This window comes from Macrobrachium nipponense, chromosome 2 (genome assembly GCF_015104395.2).
Source record: "Macrobrachium nipponense isolate FS-2020 chromosome 2, ASM1510439v2, whole genome shotgun sequence".
Taxonomy (NCBI): domain Eukaryota; kingdom Metazoa; phylum Arthropoda; class Malacostraca; order Decapoda; family Palaemonidae; genus Macrobrachium; species Macrobrachium nipponense.
The window spans coordinates 133,615,898-133,623,397 of record NC_087201.1 but is presented as its reverse complement, the minus strand read 5'-3'; the positions used below and the strand labels follow the sequence as shown (position 1 = coordinate 133,623,397).

At 38.7% G+C, this 7,500-nt stretch overlaps 2 protein-coding genes across 7 annotated transcripts in view; one reads left to right on the top strand and one right to left on the bottom strand.

Moving 5' to 3' along the window:
- Window positions 1-7,500, bottom strand: part of LOC135221001 (glutamate dehydrogenase, mitochondrial-like) — a 452,434-nt gene that overhangs the window by 110,859 nt on the left and 334,075 nt on the right. The gene's annotated exons all lie outside the window — the stretch shown is intronic.
- Window positions 629-7,500, top strand: part of LOC135221000 (RUN and FYVE domain-containing protein 2-like) — a 115,362-nt gene continuing 108,490 nt past the window's right edge. The window contains exon 1 of one of the 6 annotated variants that reach the window (XM_064258708.1): window positions 629-646. The gene's annotated coding sequence lies outside the window, so the exon portion shown is untranslated. Of the gene's footprint in view, window positions 647-820; window positions 840-939; window positions 1,091-1,167; window positions 1,309-7,500 lie in introns of those variants that run through there. The other 5 variants (XM_064258709.1, XM_064258707.1, XM_064258705.1 and 2 more) reach the window with 5 other exon arrangements.

The following is a 7,500-nucleotide window of genomic DNA, read 5'->3' as shown; positions in this document are numbered from 1 at the left end:
GATCAAAAATCCGTTTTCTTTAGCTTACTACGTTTGTATGAGTATAGAAAATGGATACTGTCGAAAACTGTCAATGGAAAATATTTTCTTTTATCCAGCTGTAGGTAGGTTTGTGATTCGGAATACTATGTATTAAAAGACGTACTTGTTCGCGCGTACGTGTTTCTTCCATAGTGGATTATTACAGACCAGTGATAACTATGAACTATGTATGTACGTCGTAGTACAATGTCAACAAAACAGTGTAATTAATCATCGTCATGACGTCAGACTGGAAACAGCTGTTTTCTCATTGTATTTATACAATGTATTTTTAGACTTCGAATAAATGTTTGTGTTCGTTTTCGCAACTTAATCATTTTGTGAACCACCTTTAAAAGTATTTCTAAATGTTCGTTGATTATTTTATCACTCCATAGATCTTTGTGGGGGGGGGATCAGGAGGGGGGGGGGAAAGCTGTATGGTTGTGTGTAAGTATGCGTGTGTGTTTGTGCGTATGTACGTGTGGTAAGGAAGACTATTGATTGCCTGGACCCCACCCACCCTCTTTCTCTCTCGCTCTGGGATTTCGTTTTCTCCTTCCATCCTTCCTTTCTTTTGCAGGAGATGCGCAGTCAGCGATTTGTTCTCATTCGCGAAATCCACGTAAAGTTGCGCTGATGTCCGACATTTTTAACAGCCATTAACTGTGGTGAATCAGACTCCGCTTGAAATTGCGCTTCTTCCGCACCGCCGTCGCCGCGGCCGTTGCTGACTCCGCCGGACGAGGAGCTTCCTTCGCCATGGACGGAAATCAATAAAGGCCTTCAATGTGATGATGGGAGTCATCGTGTTCCTAGTAGGCTTACACTCTTGCTCAGGCCCTTCGTACCCTGACGACTGAGAGAGAGAGAGAGAGCCTCTTGGCTTCCATATGGCAGTGTCGTTTTATTAATGGGGATTCCCTATCGAGATAAGGTTGGTGATTGGTTGCAGCCTATGGACGAGGAGGGCAAGGCGGGTACGCTTGCGTGAATTTCGGTGCCTGGCGCTGACGACGACAGCCTGCCAGCCACAGAGACAGTATCGCGACTGCACCCTGACACAGCGGTACTATGAGCAAGGGGGAAAGATGAGATTATTTATTTGGAAAAAAAAATTGTCGATTTTCGTGATACGTGGAGTGCATAAGAGTAGGGAATCTATAGAACTGGAAGCTCGAGGAGTTAAATGCTGACCTCGGACGCCCAATACTCTGCGTGTTATTGTCTTGCCAGTGTTCGCGTGGGCGTGTAAACAGACTGTATCTGTGTCGCCCGCATTTGCAGGTTCGTGGTCAGATTGCTTGGACTACAATACGCAGTTGTATGCGAGTGACGAAATGGCTAACTCTCGCCAGTAGGAAACAGCTGACAATAATCAATCATCCACCTCGGAAGTATCGTCCTCCCGACGTGACAGATGGTCCCCGATGTTTGCGACGATGATGATTACGTATTTGCATAGATCCCCTTTTCCGTTAATGAGTCTTCTCGAAGACTGCACCGACTGTTATGGAAATCAGCCCTAATGACCTGTGAATGAGTCTTGGAGGGGCGTTTGCATTGATAATGTGTTTCGTATCAGCAATGTAATCAGTTACGCAAACGGAGAGCAGCATGAAAGGGGCTGTTTCACAGCTGTGACGAACAAAGTCTGCCATTGGAATTGCTTCCGAAGACAATTCGGAAGAAGAAGAAAATGTGTTGCTTTCAGGGTTTCTTCTTGGCTTTCGAATATTTTCGTTGGCTTAGGACCTCTGCAAGGCGTGGCATTGAAATCAATATACCTAATTCCAATGACGAAGGCTGTGAAGAAACTCCGTACTCTCATGCACAAAGAGTAACGGCGTGAAGAACTAATCGGGCCTAAGAATTTCAAGTTTTTAGGCCTCGAGGGGACATCGGATTCTGTTGACTAACATTACCAGAAATGTTTTTCATATGGAGAACGCATTGTGTATCTTTGATAGAAATTTATTTTGGTAGAAAATGTCCGTATGATCTCATCAGACCACGAGCGGTTAATGTGAGACTCTTGGTTATTGTATGTGTATCGTTTTGATTTTCATGTTTTTTTTTTTTTTTTTTTTTTTTTTTTTTTTTTTTTTTTTTGTGAAATACACATTTCTTAATGGACTATAATTGTGTACAAAACGTGAGGCAGAACTGCAATAACTGCAGCATTGTGTTCCATCCCCGTCATATGTAAATTCCTTTTGGTCTGTGCAATGCATAATACATGCTCCACGTTCTCATGTGAAATAAGCATAAGCTGCTTTGTTCATACAGACATAAGAAATCTTTTTAGTGGTGCTGTTGTGCATGGTTCTGTGTCAAGCAAAATGGGACATATTGATAAAATACCTGTCGTTCAGAATGACCCCTCATTGTAACTTAAATTTGCTCTCTCTCTCTCTCTCTCTCTCTCTCTCTCTCTCTCTCTCTCTCTCTCTCTCAACCAGCCAGTCAGTCGACATATAGCCCGATAATCTTCTTAACACCGACTAGCATTTTTCTCCACTTAGGTTTTTTTTTTTTTTTTTTTTCTTATAAGCTTGGCTGCAACTATGGCTTCTTTGTCTGTCAGTATTTTATCATCTCTGCTCTTCGACGGCTAATAGTATTTGTTATATTTGGATCATTTAACCATAAATGCATAGGACCCGTCGTTGAGGCTAATTCTGGCATGTGCGCGGTTTTCTGTCAGTTGTAGGCGCCTCCCTCCTTCTCTCTTTCTCGTCGTGGGGCAAGTCACGTTTTAGGGTCTTTAAAAATTGATGTCCCTCTTCGCCTAGGAAGAAGAAGACCTTGCAATATCCGGTAATTGCGTCGTGAAAGGAAATTGGCTCTGGAGACGAGAAATGGTTAATGAAATTATGCTCTTATCGCGCTCATCTCTATAGGTGGTCTTTGTCACGTTAGGAGTCAACTCAGAATATGGAATTTGCGCACGATAATAAGGGACATTTTGAAAGTAATCGCGGTAAAAGGTTCGATGTAAAAGAACTTATGAATTCGTTTCGGAGATGCGGGGTTCACAGTGAGGCTTAGTATTTCTGTATGTTGGATTCATACACAGACATGCATGCAACATTTATATATATATATATATATATATATATATATTATATATATATATATATATATATATAATATATATGTGTGTGTGTGGTGTGTGTGTGTATTAAGTATAAGAGGCCCATTAAAACTGTGGTTTAAAGCTAAGGAAGACTATATTTCGGTGGACTCACTTGCTTGAAAGGATGGAAGTGAGTCTACCGAAATATACTCCTTAGCTTTAAACCAGAGATTTTTAATGGGCCTTTTATACTTGACATATCCTTCATTAACAGAAGAATTTATATATATATATATATATATATATATATATATATATATATATATATATATATATATATATAGTCGCGATTATTAATTCACAAATATCGATTAATATCGCAGCCACTTTACCTTAGGAATAACTTACACACCAAGGGAACGATAATTGACGAGTGCCTTTGGCCAGGCTTTGGTGGTGGCACTTAATTGTAATTTCATTTCAGTATCATGTTATTCCTAAAGTTTGGTGGATTCGGTATTAGACGATATTTGTGGCCTAATATTCGTGTAAATATGGAGAAGTCACTCGTGGATCAGTGGCGAAAAGGCAAAATTCACGCATATACGTACATTATATATATATATATATATATATATATATATATATATATATATATATATATATATATATATATTTGTGTGTGTGTGTATGTATGTATTTATGTATGAGTGTAAGTGTATGTGTTATCATAAACGAGTATCAGTAGTGGACAAGTTGGTGTACGTGTGAAGGGTGTGTAAATGTGTTATCTTGTGACCTATCAGTGTTTCCTCTATTGTTTCACACTCCTCCAACCTCTCTCTCTCTCTCTCTCTCTCTCTCTCTTTCTCTCGGTGTCAGCTAATCCTTACAGATAGTGTGCGTGCGTGCTCCCCATGGTTGGCGATGTATGTTTTTCCCCCGGACGTCCATGCATTTTTAACGTCTGTATTCCTTTGAGAGTCCTGCCTTCCACCACGTAGTTTTAGAGACTGCACTTGATCTCCAGTAATGTTTCGTGGGTCATATCTCCCGGGGATGGGTTTTTTTACGACCGTGGAGTCCGTTTGTTGCATCTCTTAAGAGATGGAAGGACGGAACTGCAATGTACGAGTATATATATAACCTGTATATTTGTGGTTCCTCCGAAATATTCGCATTTTCAGAGCTATTTTTACAGTGTGTGAGTGGTTTTATCTCGTTTTCACGGTAATTGTGTTGAACTTCTACGTGTCTAATGCCTTTGCTTCGTGTCCACTGTTACCAGACTTGCACTGTATTGAGAAAACAGATAAAGAAGGCCACGGCAATCTGTACCTTAGACATCTTTTCACATTGGTTATCTGGTTACTGGTTGTTTTGATTTCTCTGCTGCACTTCGTCAAAGAGACACTTCACAGTTCATTCTGGTAACATCACTGATCCAGTTTTCGCTGGTGTAGCAGGCACTTAATATGAAGGGTTTTAATAACTCTGGAAACGTTTAGGTGCTGATTTTTCAAAGGCTCTGAATCTCTCCCCCAGAATCTTGTTCTGAATGAAACGTAGTTCATGATAAACCTGCATCCGTACTAAAATAGGATGGTATTATGATTCTGGAAACATGGAGGAACGAGAGAATTATTCAGATCTACGAAACGGTATAAAGGCCTGATTAGAGGTGGGGGGGGGGGGGGGGGGGTTGACTCTCGTGTCAGCAACTGACTCGCCGTGCCAAACTAATGCAGGCATATGATTTTATGTCTCGTCTGTCTGTGATTGAGATTTTTTTTTATCAGCTTCTTAAATCGTTTTATTTGCAAATGTGCCTTCATTCATTTTGCTCTTCAGACACCGGGCTACTTTAATGAAGTCTTACATGGAAAAAAACGAGGAAAACTTAATGAAATGATTTGGAGGGATGAAACTCGGAATGCATAATGCATTGTTGCTGGACAGGCGAAAGTTAAAATGAATGGAAGCAAATTGCGGATAAAGTTCGAATCTCGAAGGAAAAAAAAAGGGTGAATAAAGGAATAAAAATGTGTGAAGTAACCAGCTTGGAATTCTTGTTGAGTTCGCGTCTCATACGAGAAGACAGTTCCTGCGTCACTTTCTCTTTGGATATTCTCGTTTGTGAATATTTGTTGAGGAATGTTTTTTGCTGGTTTTTCATTGGTAGGAATTGGTCGGAGTTGCCTGAATTCAATTCGAGGGCTTCTCAAGTGTGCTTAGTTTTATGTAGAGGTTGTGGGGCTCTTGTTTGTTGCCGTGCAGGTTTCTCTTGACGATTTTGGGGATCAATTTTGATTGTTTTATTTTAATTTGGGTGTTTCCCCTCTCTTGGATTTGTCCTTGTCCGGTATCGTCGTTATTTCATTGGTTTAGTAGCATATTCGTCCTTATCTGTTGAATTATGAACGTGAAGGTGTTTTCATTAACAACTTGTGTAAATTCGCCATCCTCTGTGGTATGTGGAAGTTTTCTTCTCTTCTTTGTAGTTGTGAGTGTAAATGTCTGTGCTTGGGAGGCTGCTGGTTTGGATTTGCCCCGTGTAGAAGGATTCCGACCTTGTTTGTTTTCACAAGGTGGTTTATCGTGCACCTTCTTTCAGACACTTCGCTGGGAAGTTAGTGGTTCTTGAACGCTCTAGCTATGTACATTAGGTTATGGGTGCTGGCCTACACAGATTATATGCCTTCGTTTTTAAGGTTTTAGTTGACCGTTTAGTTCATCTGTATCTTGAAGAACTGGTGCTTGATCTGGGCATTGCACTCTGTCCATTTTGGCTTTATTTAAAGAATGTTTGTTACTTGCAGAATTAAAAGATTGGGTAGATCTAAGTAATAACTCAGTGTTGGGTATTTCTTTGGAAATTGCAGTTTCCTATAGTATTGCGGTTACTTATTAGGATTTGCCGCTTTTATGGGGGTAGCTTGAAATTTCAAGTAGTGGCCCCTTCGACCACTTTCCATATTAATAAGGTTCGTCTACTGCATAATGATGATTCTGTCAAAAGAAACTTTCTTTCTTTTTCTTTTTGTCATAGTATGTCATCTTGTTTTTCTACTTAGGAATTTGGAATTCTAATTAAGAAATTGTTTCCTTATATAAAGGAATTCGAATATAAATTTCTTTATATAAGGATGTAGAAATAGGTCCTCAGGTACGCTTCCTTTTCAAGAAGGCGGATTTAGGCTTTGCTTGATGAGAGTTTATTATCTGTTTCAGATATTTGAGGGCCTCATTTTGTGGGTGTTTGGAACAAGATTGTTCTTGGTTTGAACATATTATGAATATTTCTTGCTTGATTGATTGATTTTTTTTAATGCAATTCACATTGAGTAATTTTCATTTATTTTGTTGTGATGTCCGAGTGTTTGCAAGGGTAATATGAGTAATTTTCATTTATTTTGTTGTGATGTCCGAGTGTTTGCAAGGGTAATATACTTATATTGTATAGAGTATTCTAGTGCACTTACATAAAAACGTAAAATCCTCTGTAATATAAGAGTCAGTATGATTGTCGATAGGTACCATTTGGGTTTGTTAATGATGGTGGGGATGGTTAGTTATTAACTGAAGAAAAGTAAATATGGGTGTACATTGTATATATATATATATATATATATATATATATATATATATATACATATATATAATATATATACACATATATATATATATATATATATATATCTATATATACATATATATATATATATATATATATCTATATATATATATATATATATATATATTATATATATATATATATATATATATATATATATATATATATATATATATATATATATATATATATATAATGTATGTGTGTGTATGATATATATATATATATATATGTCATATCACATTACCATGATTCATATACATATATCGAGCTACAAATGTCCTTTAATATCTAATTTGCTCTACCTCGGAATTAATATATTTTCATGTATGTTTAACCCAAGGGGGATTTATTCAGCGATAATAGAATTGCCGGCCGACAGGCACGAACCATCAACATCTTCAATTCCAGGACTGGCAGTGAAGCCTTAGCCGCCCCGCCACCGCAAGAGGATATAAGTTTATGCCGCCTCCCATCTCAAATACCTGCCGCGCTCAGGTATTTTTAGTTTTGGAGACTGCATCAAACCCACCTTGTCCTTGGTAGCGTTGTAGTGCTTTTGCCCGCATGGTAATGTGATATGAGTTATATAATGACTATCTGCGGGCAAAAGCACTACAACGCTACCGAGGACGAGGTGGGTTTGATGCAGTCTCCAAAACTAAAAATGCCCGAGTGCGGCAGGTATTTTGAGATGGGAGGCGGCATAAACTTATATCCTCTTGCGGTGGTGGGGTGGGCTAAGGCTTCACTGCCAGTCCTGGAA